General features: G+C 38.5%; 1 protein-coding gene across 1 annotated transcript in view; it reads left to right on the top strand.

Moving 5' to 3' along the window:
- Positions 1–24,634, top strand: part of FBXL17 (F-box and leucine rich repeat protein 17) — a 712,016-nt gene that overhangs the window by 253,824 nt on the left and 433,558 nt on the right. The window lies entirely within an intron of this gene.

Below are 24,634 nucleotides of genomic sequence, written 5' to 3'. Positions count from 1 at the left end.
GCTGATGTTATTTTTGTGGCCCAACATATGGTCAATTCTTGAGAATGTTCCATGTACACTAAAGGAAAATGTATACTTTGTCACTTTTGGATGAAGTGTCCTGTAGATGTCTATCATATCCAGGTGCTCTAGTGTTTCGTTTAAGGCCAATATATCTTTATATAGATTTTCTGTTTGGATGACCGATCTAGAGCCATCAGCGGTGTATTGAGGTCTACAAGTATTATTGTATTTTTGTCAGTTTTTGTTTTAAGGTGAATAAGTAGCTGTCTTATATATTTTGGTACTTCTTGGTTTGGTGCATATATATTAAGGATTGTTATGTCTTCTTGATTCAGTGTCCCCTTAATCAATATGAAATGACCATTTTTGTCTCTGAGTACTTTTTCTGTCTTGTAGTCAGCATTATTAGATATTCTGCTTTTTTTGGATGTTATTTGCTTGGAGTATTGTTTTCCAGCCTTTCATTTGAATGTGTTTTTATCCTTGTTGCTTAGATGTGTTTCTTGTAGGCAGCATACAGTTGGATTTTCTTTTATAATCCATTCTGTTATTCTCTGTCTTTTTATTGGTGAGTTTAATCCATTTACATTTAGTGTAATTATTGAAACTTGTGGGTTCCCTGTTGCCATTTTATAAATTGCTTTCTGTTAGTTTTATATCTGGTTTGATTCTTCTCTTTTATTTTTGTATCAATTGTTTTTGTTTGTTTGTATTCCATACTTCTTTCCTCTGGTGCTACCTGTTTCAAGTTATGTGCTTTTGTGGATGTTTTTTCAAGGGTGGTCACCATTAAGTAATGAAAAGGGTACCTACCATATTCATTGTAGTAACCTATCCTATGAGTGTTTCTGCACTTCTTCATCCTTTGCTACTGATAATCTTCCTCCTCTCCCCTTTTTTTCCTTTTGTTGTCACAGTTTAAATTTGGCTTTATTGTATTCTTGGTGGAGTTTTTACTTTGTTCTTTGAATCTGGTTGCAAAACCCCCTTTAGTATTTCCTGGAATGCGGGTTTTCTGATGATAAATTCCCTCATCTTTTCTGTATTTGTGAATGTTTTTATTTCTCCTTAGTATTTGAAGGATAGCTTTGATGGGTATAGTATTCTTGGCTTAAAGTCCCTCTCTTTCAGGGCTTTAAATAATGGGGTCCACTCTCTTCTAGCTTATAAAGTTTATGCTGAGAAATCTTATGATAATCTAATGGGCCTTTCTTTATATGTTGTATTCTTCTTTTCCCTGGCTGCCTTTAGAATTTTTTTTTTTGTCATTGGTTTGTGCCATTTTCATTATGTGCCTTGGAGTAGGTTTGTTGTGGTTAAGAAAACTCGGTGTTCTGTTTTCTTCTTGAATTTGAGGCTTTAGTTCTTTCCACAGGCTTGGGAAGTTCTTGTCTCTTATTTGTTTGAGTATGTTCTCCATTCCATTTTCTCTCTCTTCTCCCTCTGATATTTCTATTATTCTTATGTTATTTTTTTTTTTTTGATGGAGTCAGACAATTCCTGTAGGGCTTTTTAATTTTTTTTAATTTTTGAGTTCTCTTTCTTCTTCTCTCTGTTGTGCCTGAAGTTGCTTATCTTCTAAGTCACTAATCCTACCTTCTATCTGGCCTGTTCTATTAGCTAAACTTGTTACCTCATTTTTCAGTTCATAAATTGAGTTTTTCATCTCTGTTTGATTTGTTTTTATAGTTTCACTTTTCTTGGTAATATATTCTTTGTGTTCGTTGAGTTGTTTTCTGAGCTTCCTAAATTGCCTTTCTTGTTTTCTTGTATATCTCTGAGTATTTTAAGATTTCTATTTTAAATTCTCTGTCATTTAGCTCCAAGGTTTTCAATATATTAAATTTTTTCTCCATAAATTTTTCCACATCTATCTGTGCTACTTCTCTATCATTTGTATCCATGATATTCGATTTCCTTTTTCTTAATGGCATCTGAGTGTTGTTTCATTGATAGCACTAATGAGAATTAATAAAGAATAAAAAGTAGTGATGTCACGGAAATGGCGCCGTGAGCAGCGCGTCTGACAGATCTCCCCAAAATCACAACAAATTTATCAACTAGAAACAGAAAACTTTATCCTCGGAGCATTCTGGAGTTCCACACAAACTGAAAGCGAAAGGACTATTATTACTTGAACCTGAGAGTCGAGGGTGTGGAGGAAGTTAACTACCACAGGGACCTTCATTCAAGCCGCGGAGGGAGTGCGCCTGTGGTGAGTCAGCCCACACTCGGGAGCGGCGAGCAGCCGCTGGCGCGCGCGCGGTCCGGTTACAGAGCGAGCACCGCTAACGTTCCCAGTGGCCCGCGCACTACGAGGGAGAGTCCCCAGCCACCGGTGCTCGGAGAAACCCACTCGCGCGCGTGCCCTGGGCATTCCACGCGCCCTACTGGCCTGCACACCCAGGGTGCCCCATTATCCTGCGCCCGGTGTGCCCCAGCTGCCAGCGGCGGGGCGAGCGGGAGAGGCGCCAGGGCAGTCTTCCCTACTTGAGAGATTCTCTCCGTGGGCGGGGCACCTCACCCAGCCATTCAAGCTAACAATCAAGCATTGGGGGAGGGGCGCACAGGCAGCCTGAAATACCTTCGGGAGCACAGCTGCGGACCCAATCACTGAAATTAGCTTAACCCATGAAATCTGCACACCCACGGGTTCTAATTGATAAGATCTCTCTCAGTTCAGCGATCCAAGACAAGAGGTGTGATATTTTTTAGAGCCTCTCGCTAAAGGGGCGGGGGCAACTTCTGATTGATAGAGCCTCCATATTCAGGGATAAACGCTAACAAGAGGGACTTGGCAGATAATAAGATCTATACTACACTAGTCGCAAGCAGAGACTAGTGCCTCTTCTTCCCAGCCAAAACAGGCTACAAAGTGTGGAAAGCCTGGGTTGAGAGGTCCAACTGAATCCTAGGCACTGTACAGTCACCTTGACAACAATTGACTCCCACCCCCGCCTGATTACACTGGAGGCTCTGACTGCCAGAGCCTTTCCCAAAGCCTTGCGCTGAGTGGGGATAGAGTGGGGATTTCCTAGCTCTTTGAGCCTCTTACTCCCCAGGCAGAAGCAGTTGCAGCCTTATAGCTGGATCACCAGGCTGCTAATTCAGGGAGGGGGGACTGGGAGAGAGACACCAGGAAAGCAAACTCTCTCATCGTTGGACCCTGCAAACGCCAACAAGCCTTGACTACCAGCAAGACTAAAGCCAATTATATGACAGTGCCACAGAATCCCATCAACTGCAAATCCCTACCTAAGTGTGACACAGGGGCAGAGCCTGGGGTACAGAGTCACCGACCAGGAAGAGGGAGAGAAAAGAAAAAGGAAGAAGTTAACCTCTCAAAATCAAGAAAAATCCACAGACTTTACAACTTGTTCCACTAATTTTTTTATGGTTGTTGTTTGTTTCTTCTATCTTATTGCCTTTATTATTATTATTTCTATTTCCTCCACCTCGGTCCTTCTATTCTCTGCCCATCTTATGCTTCCCTTTTCTTGAACTACACTACCCATGAGTGTTACATTTTATTTCTCTTCTTCATCCTCACCCTCCTTTAAGGTTATACTCCAAAACACTTAACTCTCACTCCTCTTTTGTTTTTTTTTGTTTTGCTTTATTTTGTGTTTTTTCTCTTCCTTTTTTTCTTCCTTTGTTTTTCTCTTTTTCTTATTTTTTCCTTTCTATTCATTTTTTCTTTTCTTGTTTTACTTTTCCTCCCATTTAATCCTCAATCATGAACAAATTAGTTAATTTGGGACTCAAGGTTGTTTTTTTTTTATTTTATTTTTCTTTTTTGCTTTTGTTTTTGTTTTGTTTTTTTGTTTATTTTTGTGGCAGTTTGGGTACTTTTTACGTTGCTTTTTAACTCACTAGCATTCCTCCCAACCCAAGGTCTCCATTGTATTTAGTCTTCGCTCCACTTAATACAACAGATTTTTACTTATTATTTTAATTTTTTCTTCTTTATTCTTTTTTTTTTCTCCTTTTTTCTGGTTCCCTCTTATCCCTCTCATTATATCTCTTAGTCGACCATCACTTACAAGCAAATCATCTTATGCTTCTCTAAGATTTTCTTCCTTTTTTTTTTTTTTTGCATTTAGTAGGTCCCTACTCCCTTTTTTTGCCCCTTGAACTCTTCACCCCAAATCAGGCCCTCCATTATAAGCAGTTTTTGTTCCATTTAGCATAATATAATTCACAGGTCATCACGATATTTCCCTGAGGAGGGGAGAGTAGGGAAAGAGAAGAAAGAAAAAAGGGGGAAATAATAAATTATTACTGTTTTTTTTTTTGTGGGGTGTTTTACCTTTTTTGTTTTTTTGTTTTTTTGTTTTTTTTACTTTTTACTCTTTATTAATTCTAATTAGTGCTATCAACAAGACCACCCTCAGATGCCAATAAAAAAGAGGAAATCGAATATTATGGATACAAAAGAAAGAGAGGTAACACAAATAGATGTGGAAAAATCTATGGAGAAAAGACTTAACATATTGGAAGCCTTGGAGCTAAATGACAGAGAATTTAAAATAGAAATCTTAAAAATACTCAGAGATATACAAGAAAACACAGAAAGGCAATTTAGGGAGATCAGAAAACAACTCAATGAACACAAAGAATATATTACCAAGGAAATTGAAACTATAAAAACAAATCAAACAGAAATGAAAAACTCAATTAACGAGCTGAAAAACGAGGTAACAAGCTTAGCTAACAGAACAGCCCAGATTGAAGATAGGATTAGTGAAATAGAAGACAAACAACTTGAGGCACAACAGAGAGAAGAAGAAAGAGACTCAAAAATAATAAAAAACGAGAAAGCCCTACAGGAATTGTCTGACTCCATCAGAAAGAATAACATAAGAATAATAGGTATATCAGAGGGAGAAGAGAAAGAAAATGGAATGGAGAATATACTCAAACAAATAATAGACGAGAACTTCCCAAGCCTGTGGAAAGAACTAAAGCCTCAAATTCAAGAAGCAAACAGAACACTGAGTTTTCTTAACCCCAACAAACCCATTCCAAGGCACATTATAATAAAGATGACACAAACCAATGACAAAGAAAAAATTCTCAAGGCAGCCAGGGAAAAGAAGAGTACAACGTATAAAGGAAGGCCTATTAGATTATCATCAGATTTCTCAGCAGAAACTCTACAAGCTAGAAGAGAGTGGACCCCAATATTTAAAGCCCTGAAAGAGAGGAACTTTCAGCCAAGAATACCCATCAGAGCTATCCTTCAAGTACGAAGGAGATATAAAAACATTCACAAATACAGAAAAGATGAGAGAATTTATCAGCAGAAAGCCCCCACTCCAGGAAATACTAAAGGGGGTTTTTCAACCAGATTCAAAGAACAAAAGAAAACAACACCACAAGTAACAGCTCCAAGAAGAACACAATAAAACCAAACTTAAACTGTGAAAACAAAGGAAAAAAAGGGGGGAGAGGATGGAGATTAACAGTAGCAAAGGACGATGAAGTGCAGAAATACTCATAAGATAGGGTACTACAATGAATATGGTAGGTACCCTTTTCATTACTTAATGGTAACCACCCTTGAAAAAACCACCACAAAAACACTTGACTTAAAAAAGGTAGCAACAGAGGAAAGAAGTATGGAACACTAAGAAACAAAAACAAATGATAGAAAAACAAAAGAGAAGAATCAAACAAGATACAAAACTAACAGAAAGCAATTTATAAAATGGCAGTAGGGAACCCACAAGTGTCAATAATTACACTAAATGTAAATGGATTAAACTTACCAATAAAAAAGATACAGAGTAGCAGAATCGATTAAAAAAGAAAATCCGGCCCTGGCTGGTTGGCTCAGCGGTAGAGCGTCGGCCTAGCGTGCGGACGACACGGGTTCGATTCCTGGCCAGGGCACACAGGAGAAGCGCCCATTAGCTTCTCCACCCCTCCACCGCACTTTCCTTTCTGTCTCTCTCTTCCCCTCACGCAGCCAAGGCTCCATTGGAGCAAAGATGGCCCGGGCGATGGGGATGGCTCTGTGGCCTCTGCCCCAGGGGCTAGAGTGGCTCTGGTCGCAACATGGCGACGCCCAGGATGGGCAGAGCGTCACCCCTGGTGGGCGTGCCGGGTGGATCCTGGTCGGGCGCATGTGGGAGTCTGTCTGACTGTCTCTGCCTATTTCCAGCTTCAGAAAAATGGAAAAAAAAAAATAAAGAAAGAAAATCCAACTATATGCTGCCTACAAGAAACACATCTAAGCAACAAGGATAAAAACAAATTCAAATGAAAGGCTGGAAAACAATACTCCAAGCAAACAACAGCCAAAAAAGCAGGGGTCGCAATACTCATATCTAATAATGCTGACTACAAGACAGAAAAAGTACTCAGAGACAAAAATGGTCATTTCATAATGATTAAGGGGAAGCTGAATCAAGAAGACATAACAATCCTTAATATATATGCACCAAACCAAGGAGCACCAAAATATATAAGACAGCTACTTATTGACCTTAAAACAAAAACTAACAAAAATACAATCATACTTGGAGACCTCAATACACCGCTGACGGCTCTAGATCAGTCATCCAAACAGAGAATCAATAAAGATATAGTGGCCTTAAATGAAATAATAGAACACCTGGATATGATAAACATCTACAGGACACTTCATCCCAAAGCGACAGAGTACACATTTTTCTCTAGTGTACATGGAATGTTCTCAAGAATTGACCATATGTTGGGCTACAAAGACAATATCAGCAAATTTAGTAAAATTGAAATTGTACCAAGCATATTTTCTGATCATAAAGCCTTGAAACTAGAATTCAACTGCAAAAAAGAGGGGGAAAAACCCACAAAAATGTGGAAACTAAACAACATACTTCTAAAAAATGAATGGGTCAAAGAAGAAATAAGCGCAGAGATCAAAAGATATATACAGACAAATGAATATGAAAATACGACATATCAGAATCTCTGGGATGCAGCAAAAGCAGTAATAAGAGGAAAGTTCATATCACTTCAGGCCTACATGAACAAACAAGAGAGAGCCTAAGTAAACCACTTAACTTCACACCTTAAGGAACTAGAAAAAGAAGAACTAAGACAACCCAAAACCAGCCGAAGAAAGGAGATAATAAAAATCAGAGCAGAAATAAATGAAATAGAGAACAGTAAAAGTATAGAAAAAATCAATAAAACAAGGAGCTGGTTCTTTGAAAAGATCAACAAAATTGACAAACCCTTGGCAAGACTCACCAAGGAAAAAAGGCACAGGACTCAAATAAATAAAATCCAAAATGAAAGAGGAGAGATCACCACAGACATCATAGATATACAAAGAATTATTGTAGAATACTATGAAAAATTGTATGCCACCAAATACAACAATCTAGAAGAAATGGATAAATTCTTAGAACAATACAACCTTCCCAGACTGAGTCATGAAGAAGCAGAAAGCCTAAACAGACCAATCAGCAGGGAGGAAATAGAAAAAACTATTAAAAACCTCCCCAAAAATAAAAGTCCAGGCCCAGACGGTTATACTAGTGAATTCTATCAAACATTCAAAGAAGACTTGGTTCCTATTCTACTCAAAGTCTTCCAAAAAATTGAAGAAGAAGCAATACTTCCAAACACATTTTATGAGGCCAACATAACCCTCATACCAAAACCTGGCAAGGATGGCACAAAGAAAGAAAACTACAGACCAATATCTCTAATGAAAACAGATGCTAAAATACTGAACAAAATACTGGCAAACCGAATAAAACAACATATTAAAAAAATAATACATCATGATCAAGTGGGATTCATCCCAGAATCTCAAGGATGTTCAACATACGCAAAACGGTTAACGTAATACACCATATCAACAAAACAAAGAACAAAAACCACTTGATCTTATCAATAGATGCAGAAAAGGCTTTTGATAAAATACAACACAATTTTATGTTTAAGACTCTCAACAAAATGGGTATAGAAGGAAAATATCTCAACATGATAAAGGCCATATATGATAAACCATCAGCCAACATCATATTAAACGGCATAAAACTGAGGACTTTCTACCTTAAATCAGGAACAAGACAGGGTTGTCCACTCTCTCCACTCTTATTTAACGTGGTGCTAGAAGTTCTGGCCAGAGCAATCAGACAAGATAAAGAAATAAATGGCATCCATATTGGAAAAGAAGAAGTAAAGGTATCACTTTTTGCTTATGATATGATCCTATACATCGAAAACCCGAAGGACTCCACAAAAAGATTATTAGAAATGATAAACCAATACAGTAAGGTCGCAGGATACAAAATTAACATACAAAAGTCCATAGTCTTTTTATATGCCAACAATGAAATATTAGAAAACGAACTAAAAAAAAATAATCCCCTTCACGATTGCAACAAAAAAAATAAAATACCTAGGAATAAACATAACAAAGAATGTAAAGGACCTATATAACGAAAACTACAAGGCATTATTAAGAGAAATAGAAAAAGACACAATGAGATGGAAAAATATTTCTTGTTCTTGGATAGGAAGAATAAATATAATTAAAATGGCCATATTACCCAAAGCAATATATAAATTTAATGCAATTCCCATCAAAATTCCTATGACATTTTTTAAAGAAATGGAACAAAAAATCATCAGATTTATATGGAACTATAAAAAACCCCAAATGGCCAAAGCAATCATAAGGAAAAAGAATGAAGCTGGGGGCATTACAATACCTGACTTTAAACTATATTATAGAGCCATGATAATCAAAACAGCATGGTATTGGCAGAAAAATAGACACTCAGACCAATGGAACAGAATAGAAAGCCCAGAAATAAAACCACATATATATGGTCAAATAATCTTTGATAAAGGGGCCAACAACACACAATGGAGAAAAGAAAGCCTCTTCAACAAATGGTGTTGGGAAAACTGGAAAGCCACATGCAAAAGAATGAAACTCGACTGCAGCCTGTCCCCGTGTACTAAAATTAATTCAAAATGGATCAAAGACCTAAATATAAGACCTGAAACAATAAAGTACATAGAAGAAGACATAGGTGCTAAAATCATGGACCTGGGTTTTAAAGAACATTTTATGAACTTGACTCCAAAGGCAAGAGAAGTGAAGGCAAAGATAAATGAATGGGACTACATCAGAATAAAAAGTTTTTGCTCAGCAAGAGAAACTGATATCAAAATAAACAGACAGCCAACTAAATGGGAAATGATATTTTCAAACGACAGCTCAGATAAGGGCCTAATATCCAAAATTTACAAAGAACTCATAAAACTCAACAACAAACAAACAATCCAATAAAAAAATGGGAAGAGGACATGAACAGACACTTCTCCCAGGAAGAGATACAAATGGCCAACAGATATATGAAAAGATGCTCAGCTTCATTAGTTATTAGAGAAATGCAAATCAAAACTACAATGAGATACCACCTCACCCCTGTTAGATTAGCTATTATCAACAAGACGGGTAATAGCAAATGTTGGAGAGGCTGTGGAGAAAAAAGAACCCTCATTCACTGTTGGTGGGACTGTAAAGTAGTACAACCATTATGGAGGAAAGTATGGTGGTTCCTCAAAAAACTGCAAATAGAACCTTATGACCCAGCAATCCCTCTACTGGGTATATACCCCAAAACCTCAGAAACATTGATACGTAAAGACATATGTAGCCCCATGTTCATTGCAGCACTGTTCACAGTGGCCAAGACATGGAAACAACCAAAAAGCCCTTCAATAGAAGACTAGATAAAGAAGATGTGGCACATATACACTATGGAATACTACTCAGCCATAAGAAATGATGACATCAGATCATTTTCAGCAAAATGGTGGGATCTTGATAACATTATATGGAGTGAAATAAGTAAATCAGAAAAAAACAAGAACTACATGATTCCATACATTAGTGGAACATAAAAACGAGACTAAGAGACATGGACAAGAGTGTGGTGGTTACCAGGGGTGGGGTGAGGGAGGACATGGGAGGGAGGGAGCGAGAGAATTAGGGGGAGGGGGAGGGGCACAGAGAACTAGATAGAGGGTGGCGGAGGACAATCTGACTTTGGGCGAGGGGTATGCAACATAATTTAATGACAAAATAACCTAGACATGTTTTTTTTGAATATATGTACCCTGATTTATTAATGTCATCCCATTACCATTAATAAAAATTTATTAAAAAAAAAAGAATAAAAAGTAAAAAAAATGGAAACAATTTTGGAAAAAACTCCAATAATAATTTATTATTTCCCCCCCTTTCTTTCTTCTCTTCCCCTCCTCTCCCCTCCTCCTTAGGAAAATATTATGATGAACTGTGAATTATATATTTTTAAATGGATTCAAAACTGCCTATAACAGAATGCTTGAGTTGGGGGGGAAGTGTTCAAGTGTCAAAAAAGGAAGTAGGGACCCACAAAATGCAAAAAAGGAAATAAATGTGGGTCAAGAATAAAATGATTTGCTTGTAAGTGATGGTCGACTAAGAGTTATAATGAGAGGGATAAGAGGGAAACAGGAAAAAGGATAAAAAAAATAACTATTGTACTAAGTGGAGCAAAAACTAAATAGAATGGAGATCCTGGGTTGGGAGGAATGCTAATGAGTTAAAAAACGAAGTAAAAAGCACCCAAAATGCCACAAAAAAATCCTTGAGCCCCAAATTAAATAATTTGTTTGTGATTGAGGATTGAATGAGAGGAAAGTGAAAGGAGAAAAGAAGAAACTAATTGAGAGGGAGAAATAAGAAAAAGGGGAAATGGAAAAAAAAGAAAAAAGGAAAAAAACAAAAAGAGAGAGAGAGAGTTAAGGGTTTTGGAGTGTAACCCTCATGGAGAGTAAGGAAGAAGGAAAGAAATAAAATGTAACACCTATGGGTAGGGTAGTTCAAGAAAAGGAAAGAGTAAGATGGGCAGAGAATAAAAGGACCAAGGTGGAGGAAATAGAAACAATAATAATAAAGGCAAGAAGATGAAAGGAACAAAAAATTACTGGAATAAATTATAAAGTCTGTGGATTTTTCTTGATTTTGAAAGGTTAACTTTTTCCTTTTTCCTTTCCTCTCCTTCTTCCTGGTCAGTGACTCTGTACCCCAGGCTCTGCCCCTATGGCACTCTTAGGTAGAGATTTTCAGTTGATGAGACTCTACAGTGATGTCATAAATTAGGCTTCAGTCTTGTTGGTAGTCAAGGCTTGTTAGCGTTTCCAGGCTCTGACAATGAGAGAGTTCATTTTCCCAGAGCCTCTCTCTTAGTCTCTCCTTCCTGAATTAGCTGCCTGATGATCCAGCTATGAGGTTGCCGTTGCCTCTGCCTGGGGAGTAAGAGGCTCAAAGAGCTGGCAAATCCCCACTCTATCCCCACTCAATGCAGGGCTCTGGGTAAGGCTCTGGCAGTCGGAGCCGCCATCGTAATCAGGCGGGGCTGGGAGCCAATTTCTCTCAAGGTGACTTTCAATGAGCCTCCAGGCCTTTTAAGTACGCCTAGCACTCTGTGGGACCACTCTCCCCAGGCTTTTCACACTTTTTAACCTGTTTTGGCTGGGAAGAAGGTGCCCTTGTTCCTGCCTGCAGTACAGGGGGTCTTAACGTCTGCCAAGTCCCTCTTTTTAGCGTATATCCCTGAGTATGAAAGCTCTGCCAATCAGAAGTTGCCCCCACTTCTTTAGCAAGAGGCACTAAAAAATATTACGCCTCTTTTCTTAGATCGCTGAACTGAGAGAGATCTTGTCAGTTAGAGCTGCGTAGGTCAGTTGGGAGGTGAGTAGCCTGTGGGGTAAGCTATTGTAATTTCAGTGATTGGATCTGCAGATCTGCTCCAGAAAGGACTGCAATCTACCCGTGTTCCCCTCCCCCGACGCTTGGTTGTTAGTTTGAATGGCTGGGTGAGGCGCCCTGCCTGCCCAGAGAATCTGGGACATAGGGAAGTTTGCTTTGGTGCACTCCCTGCGCCACTGGCAGCTGCTGCTCGCCGTGTGCCAGCGTTTGCTCATGTTTGCTCGCGTGGGCTGATTCACCACAGGCACACTCTTTCCTCAGCTTGAACGAACGTCCATGCTGCAGCCTCGCTTCCTCCCCACCTTCAGCCCCCCCCCCAACTCTCAGTTCCAAGTGAAAGCAGCCTTTGCTCAGATTAATGAGGAAGGCAGAGTGTTCCTTTGTCCAACTTATTTCCTTCAGGGTTGATTATATATTTAGTCAATTTTTTGCTCGATCCTACCTTCGCCTTCAATGTGTGAAACTCCTGGGTGCTCTCAAAGGATAGATTTTTCTGTCTCTGGTTGATGAACTTGTCGAAATTTTGGGGAGATTTGTCAGTTGCGCTCCTCACAGCATCATTTCTCTGATGTCACTCTCTTCATGTAATTTAATCAATACTTATAGTGGGTAGTGGTTTCTGTTTTTTTGCTTAGACCCAACATATCTTCTTTTCAGTGTCATTTGTGTTACTTACAAGAGAACACATTTGAGAAAAAAGAACTGATATTTGTTTTCTCTCAGAGAAATCTTGTGACACTGGGAATCAAAACACACAAAGCAGAGATTTACACATAACTTAAGATTTAAATTATACTTGACCCTTTAAATTTTTCCTTTATTTACTGTTTTGAGAGAGAGAGAGGAAAGAGAAGAGAGATCGAGAAAGATAAAGAGCAAGAGAAAGAAACATCAATTTGTTGTTCCAACTGAGACAGGGCTGAATTTATCCCCTTTTTAGACTATCTGTAGTCATACTTCTGTCCCGGATGTAGACAAGCTATAACTGGAGACGTAGGGGCAGCTAGCTATGTGACAATAAAATGAATGAAGCTACAAGGCATGGTGAGTTTCAAGAACCCGGTAGAAGTATTGATCAATGTCACATCATTAACTTAATTTTTAAAATAAAATTTAAAAAAGAACAGGGTAGAAGACTAGCTGCCTAATTATAGAAAGATAGTTTTTATACATGTTCCTCAGAAGAATGAAATTTAAATGTTTTTGGAGAGGTGTATAATGTCAATTCACAGAGGCAAATGTAAAGAAAAATATTTGACTGAATAAGAAGTTACGTAATTGTTGTGAACTAGTAATTTGAGTATTGCTTATTCGGTGCCAGTTAATTTAAATTATACCTTATGGTATAATTTATGCTATCATGTCAGTATTCTGTTTATTCTGTAATTTTTAAAAATCAGATGATTTTCCTTGATGTAATAAAGGTATAAGTGACTCAAAGTATGTATATTAAAGTGAATCATAAATCAGTATTTCAAGTTTTGCCTTCAATGTACTGTAGATATTTTAATTTTTCTCAGTTAATTGAAGTTTTTCAACTCATAGATGGAAAGAATTGGTTGAGAGAACAGCATTATAGATGGACAATTTTGGGTATTAGAAGGTAGGGCTTTAATATATAAATTGAAGTTATAAAATTTCTTGCAGTTTATTTTGAAAAAGTTTGTATTACCTACTTAATGATAATGTCATTTTATGTTTTGCATTATTTAATATCAAGGAAAACTTCGTAGAGATGTTTTCTGATTAACATTTCATATTGATAATTGATACACTGCCTATAGCACAGTTGTTAATCATTCATTTTCAGCTCTTAATTCCAAATTTATGTATATTATAAATAAAATCCTGTTGCTTCCTGGAATTATTATTGTAGAACAAAGGTAAAACTAAGTAAGTCTAATGGGATCTGATTCAAGTTAGGAGAGTTCCTCATGTGGATTTGAGATATAAATCCTTACCTGTACTTTAAAAAGTTTGAGTCCTCTTATGCTTTTCTCACCTATAGAGTGTTCATGCTTTCATTTATCATAGTTGGTTGGGGCACTTGGATAATACCATGAATAATTAAATTAAGGAAAATGCCAGAAATAAAAATTATAGCAGAAATAGTATTTTTTCCAAACCTGCATTTTGATTTTTTTTTTCTAAGTTTTTTTTGAGCCTGCTAGGTCTTGATTGCCTTTATTTTTTAGATTTTATTTGTTCATTTTTATTAGAGAGGGAGGAGTGAGAGAGGAAAGACATCGAGAGAATGGGGGGGAGCAGGAAGCATCAACTCCCATATGTGCCTTGACCAGGCAAGTATAGGGTTTTGAACCGGTGACCTCAGTATTCCAGGTCAACACTTTATCCACTGTGCCACCATGGCTCAGGCCATTCTGAATTTTTTTTTAAGGATGAGAATCTGTGACTACTACTTTCTCACTAATAGAAGTGATCTGACTGATTCATTTTTAGATTGTTAATATCAGACTTGTCTTTCAACTAGAAGGGGTATTTGGGACTTTATTTGGGGACTTTAGGGAATGACAATGGGAGGAATTACATACATGTTTTGGAATATTCCTTCTCTTACAAACGGCTTAGACATTGAGGGGAAGGGAGCTACTGATGGATGCCTAGGCTAGCTGTTTTCTTCCTGGATGACAAAAGGCACTCTAGACCTATGGGGTAGTCGTCAAAGAAGCTGCAGGTACCTATTGGCAGGCATCATTCTGTGAGGAAATCTTTTTTTTGGGAGAATGAAAGGCCTGAATGGCTTAGCTGGTGCTGATCATCCTGTGTGCCAAGACTTTTTGGCTCATTGTCTCTGAAACAACCTGGTCACAAAAGAGGGACTCTAATTTCTGAAATTAAGGTTTAGGCACTTTTTTTTTTTTTGTATTTTTCTGAAGCTGGAAACGGGGAGAGACAGTCAGACAGACTCCCGCATGCGCCCGACCGGAATCCACCCGGCATGCCCACCAGGGGCGATGCTCTGCCCACCAGGGGGCGATGCTCTGCCCCTCCGTGGCGTCGCTCTGCCGAGACCAGAGCCACTCTAGCCCCTGGGGCAGAGGCCAAGGAGCCATCCCCAGCGCCTGGGCCATCTTTGCTCCAATGGAGCCTTGGTTGCGGGAGGGGAAGAGAGAGACAGAGAGGAAGGAGGGGGGGGTGGGGGTGGAGAAGCAAATGGGTGCTTCTCCTATGTGCCCTGGTCGGGAATCGAACCCAGGTCCCCCGCACGCCAGGCTGACGCTCTACCGCTGAGCCAACCAGCCAGGGCAGGTTTAGGCACTTTTTAATCTGAGATTTGACTTAAGGCTGAGGCCAGAAGTGAGAGTGTAAGGCTGCGAGATTTTCAATGTGGAGGTGAGTCCCAGTTGCATATTCTAAACCAGGAAGAAAGAAAAAAAACACTATTTGATTTTAGAGAGTAGATACAACATTTTCAGAACATTTTTGGAATGACAAAATAAAAATAAATGCCAGAATATATTTTTACATTAATAATCATTAATGTTATACCTGTTTTTCAGCTTACACATTTAGAGATAATAAATGAAATACTTTGATTATATTGCTATAATATTATAATATCAAGAAGTCAATGTATAGGTTACCTGGTTGAGATATAAACTTTAGTGTTGGGCTGATGGCATTTTGATTATTTCACCACTTTTTTTTTAATCCAAAAAAATTTTTTATGTATGTGTATTTTTCTGAAGTGAGAAGAAGGGAGGCAGAGAGACAGACTCCCACATGCACCCAACTGGGATCCACCCAGCAAGCCCACCAGGGGGCAATGCTCTGCTCATCTGGGGCATTGCTCCATTGCAACTCAAGCTATTCTAGTGCCTGAGGCAGAGGCCATGGAGCCATCCTCAGCACCCAGGCCAACTTTGCTTTAATGGAGCCTTGGCTGTGGGAGGGGAAGAGAGAGACAGAGAGAAAGGAGAGGGAGAAGGTTGGAGAAGCAGATGGATGCTTCTGCTGTATGCCCTGGCCAGGAATCAAACCCAGGACTTCCACATGCTGGCCGACGCTGTACCGCTGAGCCAACCTGGGAGGACCAATTTTATACTTTTAAAAATGAAGTTGTATAACCTGATCGGTGGTGGCATGCTGAATAGAGTTTTGGCCTGGGACTCAGAAGACCCAAGTTCGAAACCTTGAGGTCACCAGCTTGAGTGTGGGGTCGCCGGCTGAATGTAGGATCATAGACATGATCTCATGGTCGCTGGCCTGAGCCCAAAGCTTGCTGGCTTGAAGCCCAAAGGTCACTGGCTTGAGCCCAAGGTCTCTGGTTTGAGCAAGGGGTCACTGGCTCAGCTGAAGTCCCCCAGTCAAGGCACATATGAGAAGCAATCAATGAACAACTAAAGTGCTGCAACTATGAGTTGATACTTATCATCTCTCTCCTGTCTGTTTCTCTCTCTCTCTCTCTCTCTCTCTCTCTCTCTCTCTCTCTCTCACACACACACACACACACACACACAAAATAATAAGGTTGCATGACTTTTATTTGGAATATAGTTCCAAAACTTTTAACACATCGTGGTGTGATATGTGAATACAAGTGACTAAAATGGGTTCAACATTCCATGAACTGTTTTTGTTTTTTTTCCCTCAAATCTGTGAACCTGGTATGAGGAAAATGAAAGAGAAGTACACAACCAGTCCAATTAAATGAAGTGTCCTCTCCTTGCTTGCATTTGTATTTGACTTAATTTACCCTTAATTTATTTGAGATTTGATTTATTTTTCTTATTTAAGTAAAACAGAATATTTTATTTGAAGAACAGTTCTGTTTGCAATATTTTATTTGCTAACAGTTCTGTTAGCTCCTTCTTTGCAATAAAAAGGACTGCTTAGTGCTGCTAAGTTTTAGTGCTGTTTGTAGTTTGTTATGAGCTCTAGAAATCTTATATGGGGAAAAGAAAGGAATTTGGTGGAAAGCAAAGTAGTAGGAAAAAGTCAATTAGGGCCTGTGCTGCCTGCCAGAGTGGATGAGGAGGAATAGAGCATCCATTCTGAATTGATGCAAAAGGCAGAAACCCAATTAACAAACTCCCATTTCTGTAGCAGAAGACAGTGATTACAATTTTGGTGAACTACTCAAAATTCTTGCCACACACATCAAAACTCTGACAAACTACAGAGGCTTTTTAAAAATTATTTTTAATGTTCTCCATTTTAAGAACAAACATTTAAATAGAGAACTGATTATGCTTCTTATTCTAAAATGACCTTTAATTATGTGAAATGAGAATTTTTTTTATTACTTAATGCTTATGCCTCGGTGAAAGTTTATGGTTCAAATATATCACTTTAAAAAGCATGTTGTTTCAGAACTGCAGATCCTGCATCTAATATAGATAAAAGACAGAATTTCTGGAAGCTTAAATAAATGAAATTATCTTTAAAGTTTAGATCCTGGCTCACTTCTTCCTGAAAATGGCTTGAGGTGACCTCTGAAAATGGTTTGGTATTCAGTGGACTTAGAAAACCCCACAAAATCATGCAAATCAAGAGGTTCAAATTTTTGTGTTCACATTAAGAATATTCATGAAACTGCCAAGGCTATCAAGGGTATGCATATCTGAAAAGCCTTCAAGTATATGAAGGATGTCACTTTACAGGAGCAGTAAGTGCCATTTTGTCATTACAATGGTGGAGTTGGTAGGTGCACCCAGGCCTAGCAGTGAGGCTGGATACAGGGTAAGTGGCCCAAAAAGAGTGCTGAATTTTTGCTGCATTTGCTTAAAAATACAGAGAGTAATAATTTAGATGTATATTCTCTGTCATTGAGCACATACCAGTGAATAAAGCTCCCAATATGCTATGCAGAACTTACACTGCTCACAGGTGGATGAACCTGTATGTGAGCTCTCCCTACCACATCGAGAGGATTCTTACTGAAAAAGAGCAGATTGTTCCTAAACTGGAAGAGGAAGTTGCACAGAAGAAAAAGATATCCCAGAAGAAACTGAAGAAACAAAACTTATGGCCCAGGAGTAAATTTAGCATAAAATAAGTGCTAATAAAAGTTAAAAAAAGTTTACATCCTGCTTTCAGATGCACTCATTTAGTAATAAGCATTTAATAAATGTGTTTGATGCACCTGCTGCTGTGTTAGGCACTAGTGACACAAAAGTGAACAAGGCATGGTCCCTGGCCTTCAGTAGCTTGCCTTTGACTCTTGGGAGGAGCATACACTTAATTAGACCAAGTTATAGAGCACTGTGTTTAAGGTTGTGGTGGAAAATGAGCAACATTGGTGGATGTATATTAGGCAGAGTCTCTTCCTCTGACTGTGGGCATTCCAGGGGGTTTTAGCAAAGATGTATGCTGGAGTTGTGAAGGCTGAATTATACTTTCATAGAAAATGAAGACAGCTTTGTGACTGTGTCAGGTGGCTCAGGACTCTGTACCTGTTAATGCATTAATTTTTTTAGAATCTTGTTAGCCCATGATATATTATAGTTTTTTACTAAGGATATGTATGCCTGCATATTAAATTAGTCAATTAATCAATGATTTTTATTTGATATAAATTTTAAGGTTACTATGATTGTACCTAGCTTAGCATATCTATATATAAATAATTCCTTTGTATTTTAAATTTAGAAAGGTAAATGCCATCTATGTGCTGATGACTCCAAAATTTATTTGACATCCCTCCTAGGATATTTGATAGGCATTTCAGACATAACGTATTCAGAACCAAACTTTCTTTTCTTATCTGTCCCAAAACCATCTTAGTAAACTGCAACAATACCTACCAGTTGTTCAAACCCCAAACCTTGGAATCATCCTTGCTCCTTTTTCTTTCAAGCCCTATAAACTATTTGTCAAAAAATTCTTCAGATTCTAATTTCTAACTTTAAATATATTGAGAATCTGATCACTTCATGTCACCTCCAGCTACCCCTACTGTGCTGCAAATCACTGATATCTCTTGACTGGATTAATTCAGCAGTTTCTCTGCTTCCACCCTAGCTCCTATTCTAGACTCACACAGAAGCTAGAATGATTATTTATAGTGTAAGTTAAATCATGTCATGCTCCAGCTTAAAACATCTAGGGGGTCCCCAGATTCCTCAGAGTAAAAGCTAAAAACCTTACTCTGGCCCACAAGGCTTCATCGAGTCTGCCCTACATCAATCACCTTTTTAGTCGTGTCTCCTGTTAGTTGTCAGATCTGTTCATTCTGCTCCAGTATTTTTTGCTCCTGGCTAATTCTCCTGGACACTAGGGCCATACGTATTTGAGGGCCTTTTGCACAAACTGTTGCCTTAGACACCAGAATGGTTTTGTTTGGTCCCTCACCTCCTTGGAATCTTTGTTCTCATTATCTTTTCAGTGAGATCATCCTTGACTGCCTATTTAAATTTTTACCCTGTTTTTCTTCCCTCCACTGTTTTCCATCTGCCTTGCCTTGATTTATTTTTTCTTCTATAGTATATAACACCATTCAACATACTATATAATTTTCTTATTTATTTATTGTTCCTCCTGTCCCCTTTCAGGTAGGGAATATAAGCACCCTGTGGACAGGATTTTTGTTTTGTTTACTATTGTATTTTGAGCAGCTGGAATATGTTCTGGTACATAACAGTTGTCCACTAGTCATTGTCTACATGAATAACATCATCTGCATTCTTTTCTGATTGAAGAGACTGAGCGTTACAGATTATTTTTACACTTGAAGTAACTGAATATAAATATCTGTTGCTCTGTACTAGGGAAATGTTTCCTAGTCCAGGCTGGGGTCAAATGAGGATCTTTTTCAGAGATAGTAATGGCTGGCCTCACCCAAGTCAGTTAACTCAGAATTTCTAAGGTTGGGACCAGGTCATTAGTATTTTTTAAAAGATACCCATATGATACTAAAGTTTAGCCAAGTGTTCATGAAATATTTAAATAAACTAGAACGAATAAATGAACATGCATCATAACTGCAGCACCAGAAACCCAGATTGGGCCAGCTCAAACATTAAGATTTAATGTCAAAATTTGTAATGAGAGACTGGTCCTGAGGAACAGAGCCCTGGAAGGGCTGGTTGGGAAGAAGGAGGGAAGGGGAGAGTGGAGGGTGAAGGAGTTGGAGAAGAGGGGCCCCTCAAGGAGTTGTAGCAGGAAGGGAACTTTACTCCCATAGTCACTTGGCCGTTGTTACCAATTGATGTTTCCTGTCTTAAAGGCATAGTTATGTTGAGGATTGCCTAGTTAACCATTTGTGTTAAGGTAAGTGTATTATATTTCTCAGACTCACAAATGTTTCCTCTCTCTAAAGTAGTCATGAAGTGAGATCCATTTTAAAATAATGAACACAGTTCTTGGAGCACAGTGAGACAACTTCCCAAAACTTGGATAAAGAGCTGTGAGCTAATTTAAAGATGTCAGCAATGATGAAGGGCCTTGATAGGCAAGCACTGGCAGTCCTCTTGGCAGTTGAAATATTTTTGTTTCCTAAAGGTTTCAGAGAAGGTGGGAGATCTGATCCAAGGTATTTAAGAAATATTAACCTGGTGGTGATGTGGCAAGAAAGAATTAGAAGGGAGAAGCAGTGCAGAAAAGTACCCTTGAATGCAAACCAGTATGTGACTACAGTGGCAAAGGTGTCAGATCCAGTGGGAAGAACCAAACAGGCCTTGGATTTGGAAATAGAACAGAGACAGCAGCCCAGTGAGTCAGAAGAAACTCATAGAGAAGGTACCATAGAATGAATGTGGTCGTTATGGATATGATAGCATTTAAGACCCTGGTAGTCCTATTGTCATGATTAGAATTAGACATTTTATTGTCTCTGCCAGGCTCTCTACTTAAAGGCTCTCAGTTCCCGTTAAGGTCCTCAATTCTGTGAGGTGCTGGAAAGGATTTGCCTGATGCCCTAAATGTGGTTTATTTAGCTTTTTTTTGGTGTGTGTGTGACAGAGACAGAGAGACAGAGAGAGGGACAGATAGGAAGGGAGAAAGATGAGAAGCATCAATTCTTTGTTGCAGCTGCTTAGTTGTTCAGTGATTGCTTTTTCATATGTGCCTTGACCGGGGGGCTGCAGCAGAGCAAGTGACCCCTTGCTCAAGCCAGTGACCTTGGGCTTCAAGCCAGCAACCTTGGGCTCAAGCCAGTGCCCGTGGGGTCATGTCTATGATCCCATGCTCAAGCCAGTGACCCCGTGCTCAAGCTGGTGAACCAGTGCTCAAGCCGGTTACCTCAGGGTGTAAGACCTGGGTCCTCTGCATCCCAGTCCAGTGCTTCATCACTATGCTACTGCCTGGTCAGGGTATTTAGCTTTTATTACCATTTCTGCTCGAGTGCCAGCTTTAACCAAGCTGAGGTTCAGGCCTACTTAATGAACAGAAGGGATGCCCATTATGTTCTCGATTAGCCAACCAATTTTTTTCTGAATGTAGATATCTGACTCTGTTAAAGTACGGAAGCCTTCCTATGCTCAGGAACACAAATTTTCTCTCTGCTTCTTTCCTTTCCATTCCAAGCAGTCTTAGTTTATTTAATTTTTTTCCCAGTTTTCCCATGCAAGGGTCCTCCCTTTCTCCTGTGTTTTCCTCCCTGCCCTTAATAGGAAGCTCTCCCCACTTTTCTTTTAAAATCTCTGTATCTAACCCTTGTCTCCCTAGCAGTCATCTTGGCAGCCTGACAAGTGATTGGCAGATGAATGTGTGGTACTGATCTAAAGCCTCAGTTAACCTCATCAAGGCAGTCTGTCTTAACCCTTGACTTTGATCCCTAAATATTACAAATGATTGCTCTGAAACTCAGTCCCAAAGAAGCCAACATCTGCAGGACTGACAAGAAATAATCTAGGAACTAGTTGACATTTGAACATATTTAACTATACAGAAGACTTCAGTCTCAAAAATGATCACCTGCAACTGGTGTCACATAAATTATCCCCATTGCCTGAAACAGTGGAACATCCCTGCTGTTTTTGCTAACATTCTGTGAGTCCTCTTCTGTTGCTTCATCGACTTTAGTAAACCTGTATAATTGAGAATTTTGTTTCATTTTTCACTTTTCTAGAGTCTTAAGAAAATTTGGAAGCCATTTAAGGTCTTTTTATAATCTCTAAGCCTGTGTTGCCTAGGTAACATTTTAGTGACTCATTTTATACTTACGTACATATATGGCCATACTAGTCACTGACTAATTTTAATCTTTAACCTGAATTAGTTAAAGTAATATTTTTCCCAATAAAAGTAGTGTTAAATTGGAAGTTGATTCCCTACATTCTGACTTGAATTTCACTTAAAATACTTTATTAAATGTTTAAAAATTAGAGTGAAGCATTTAGAAGATATTGGTTGTATGGCTTTGCTAATTCAAATCCTCTGTGATTTGTATAAACCAAGACTACTCGTAATTTTATAAGCAAAATAAGTTTACTTAAAATGTCAGTTTCCTAAATGCAGTTACTTGTTTCAGACTATGAAGGATTATTTTAGGTTGCTTTTTATGAAACACTGGAGGGCACTATTATGAAATGCCTATTAGCAAGAGAAAGAATGTGATGAATTTGATGGTGCCATTTGTGGAGTTTTGAATGAAAATGCCAAGAAGTATTCAGTATGTGTCTTGTAATGATGCAGGTCACCAGGAACTAGTATCCTGAAACTGCCTTTGGATACTGTCATATTCCAATTTGAATTGGCTAAAATAGTCATAAGGAAGAACATGTGAATGTAGTCAGTGACAACATGAAAAAATGAGCTGTAATTGAACCAAGAGTAAAAAAAACACTCTTCAAGATCTCGATAGAATGTTGGCATGTGAGAACTGAAGTAACTCTGTTTCCTCGGGTATGAGTTTGTGCTCCACTGAAAGAGTAAGAAATGTTCCCCTATGGACAATAAATACAGGCAGTATCAGCCACAAGGGGCCCAGAGTCATCATCTGACCCACCTTCACCGAAGCCTGGGCCTGGCTACAGATTTCTAACAGCCTCGAGTCAGTCAACCGGAATTAGGGTGTTATCACATATCAGTAGTTGCTGGTATTGTTAGTCCTTGCTTTTCCATTGCTCTGGAAGATACCTTTAAAATTTTCCGAGTTTATAAAATAGTTTAAACTTGCCAACGTCTCTTTCCATATTATCTATATTTCATAAGCTTTTCCAGCCTCTTTGGGCCTCAGTTATCCTCCCTGAGGTGAGGGGACTGCAGTGGCACCAACAATTAACATTTTTCTTCTTTGTGGAATTTTACTGTGTGTTCCTACCATGTACTGTGTTTTTTGGTGTTTTTTTTTTGTGGTAAAATGTACATAATGTAAAGTTTAACTTTTTAACCATTTAAAAGTATTTAGTTCATTGGCATTAACTACATTTATACTATTGTGATAAAGAGATATTTTACAGTGAAGGAAGTTAAAAGATATAGATCTTAAAGATATGACATTAAATTTTATGTCACAAGCTGTGCTACATCCCAAAATATATGTGTGTAGGAGATATTTGTGTGGCTGGATAGAATATTTTATGATTATATGACTTCCCAGTGACTATAATAAAGGATAATTGGGAAAATACCGTGACGCTCTATGTTTATTGTATGTGACTGTATTTAACAGTTTACATATAAATGGTAATCTATAGCACAATTCATCCTTAACATTCAGAGGTTTAATAGTCATTCTTCAAAGTATTTTCAAGCATCCCTATAGGTCCCTTTCATATCTGATTTTTCAAAGGTTCAGACATGAGGCTGCTGTTAAGACATTAACCCAGCAAGCCGCCCAGCACTTGAAATTCAAAGAGGCTGTTTGGTTTTTCCCCATGTTCCCAGACAGTACACCACCAACAGCAACAATTTTTGGATGTTGGAATTAAAAATACTCTGTAAAAAGAGCTAAATGTAAAAATAGGGTGGTTTAAGAAAATGTTGGTTTTTATATAAAATATAAAAGTACAGGGTAGGGAACATTAATAAGAGGAATATCAAATTAAACAGTGACTGTGATTCTTGACACCTGCGAGTTCATCTTTGCTTAATCAAGAGTAAGAAAACTTGACTAGTGAAACCAGTTTATCCACTTGTTTAGCCTCAATGTAAGATCCTGTGAAAAAGAACAGTTGAGCAAGTTTAAAAAGGTGGTTACCTTGTGGTATTGAGATATGTATAGGAAACATGTGACTGTTCACGAAGTATGATTGAGTACAAGTCAGGGATTGGTTTGAGAAATTTAGCAAGACTCCTCTGCCCCCACTGACAATATACAGCTAACAAGAATGGTCACATCAGAGTCATCTGTCTTCCCAGAAAGTACTTTCTAGCAGCTGAAGATAACACGTAGAGGAGAAGGCTGAATGGGCCAAGCATCTCTCTCTAGGCTTTTTTGTTAGCATATGCATTTAAAGAAGGTCAGTGAGCCTGGTATCTAAAGTAATTAAGGATATTCTTCTTGTCTTAGGAGAGAGGCCTGCCTTATCTTCAGGGATGGAGTTCCCTACAGACCTTCTATATTAAAATTGTATTGCTGCAAAGGTTACTACAAACATAGCTGATTAAAACAACATACATTTATCATCTTACTGTCTTCATGGGTCACGAGTCCAGACACTACAAGATGGTTTTTGCCCAGGGTTTTACAAGGCCATAATCAAGGTCTCAGTTGGAGTTGCATTTCTTTCTAGAGCTTAGATCCTCTTACTGGTTCATGTTATTAAGCAAAAATAGCTTATTTGAAATGTAGTTTATTTGAGGAGGATAATCAGGATCCTACCAACTTTGTGTAAATGATATTAATTTTTGTTATAGACTAAACATTAGGGAAAACATATAACATCAGGGAAAGAGTAGAGAAAATGAAGAACTGGGGTAAAGTGTTACCTGGAGAAAATCTTTACTTCTTAA

Source organism: Saccopteryx bilineata, chromosome 4 (genome assembly GCF_036850765.1).
Source record: "Saccopteryx bilineata isolate mSacBil1 chromosome 4, mSacBil1_pri_phased_curated, whole genome shotgun sequence".
NCBI lineage: Eukaryota > Metazoa > Chordata > Mammalia > Chiroptera > Emballonuridae > Saccopteryx > Saccopteryx bilineata.
This window is presented reverse-complemented; position numbering and strand designations above follow the sequence as displayed.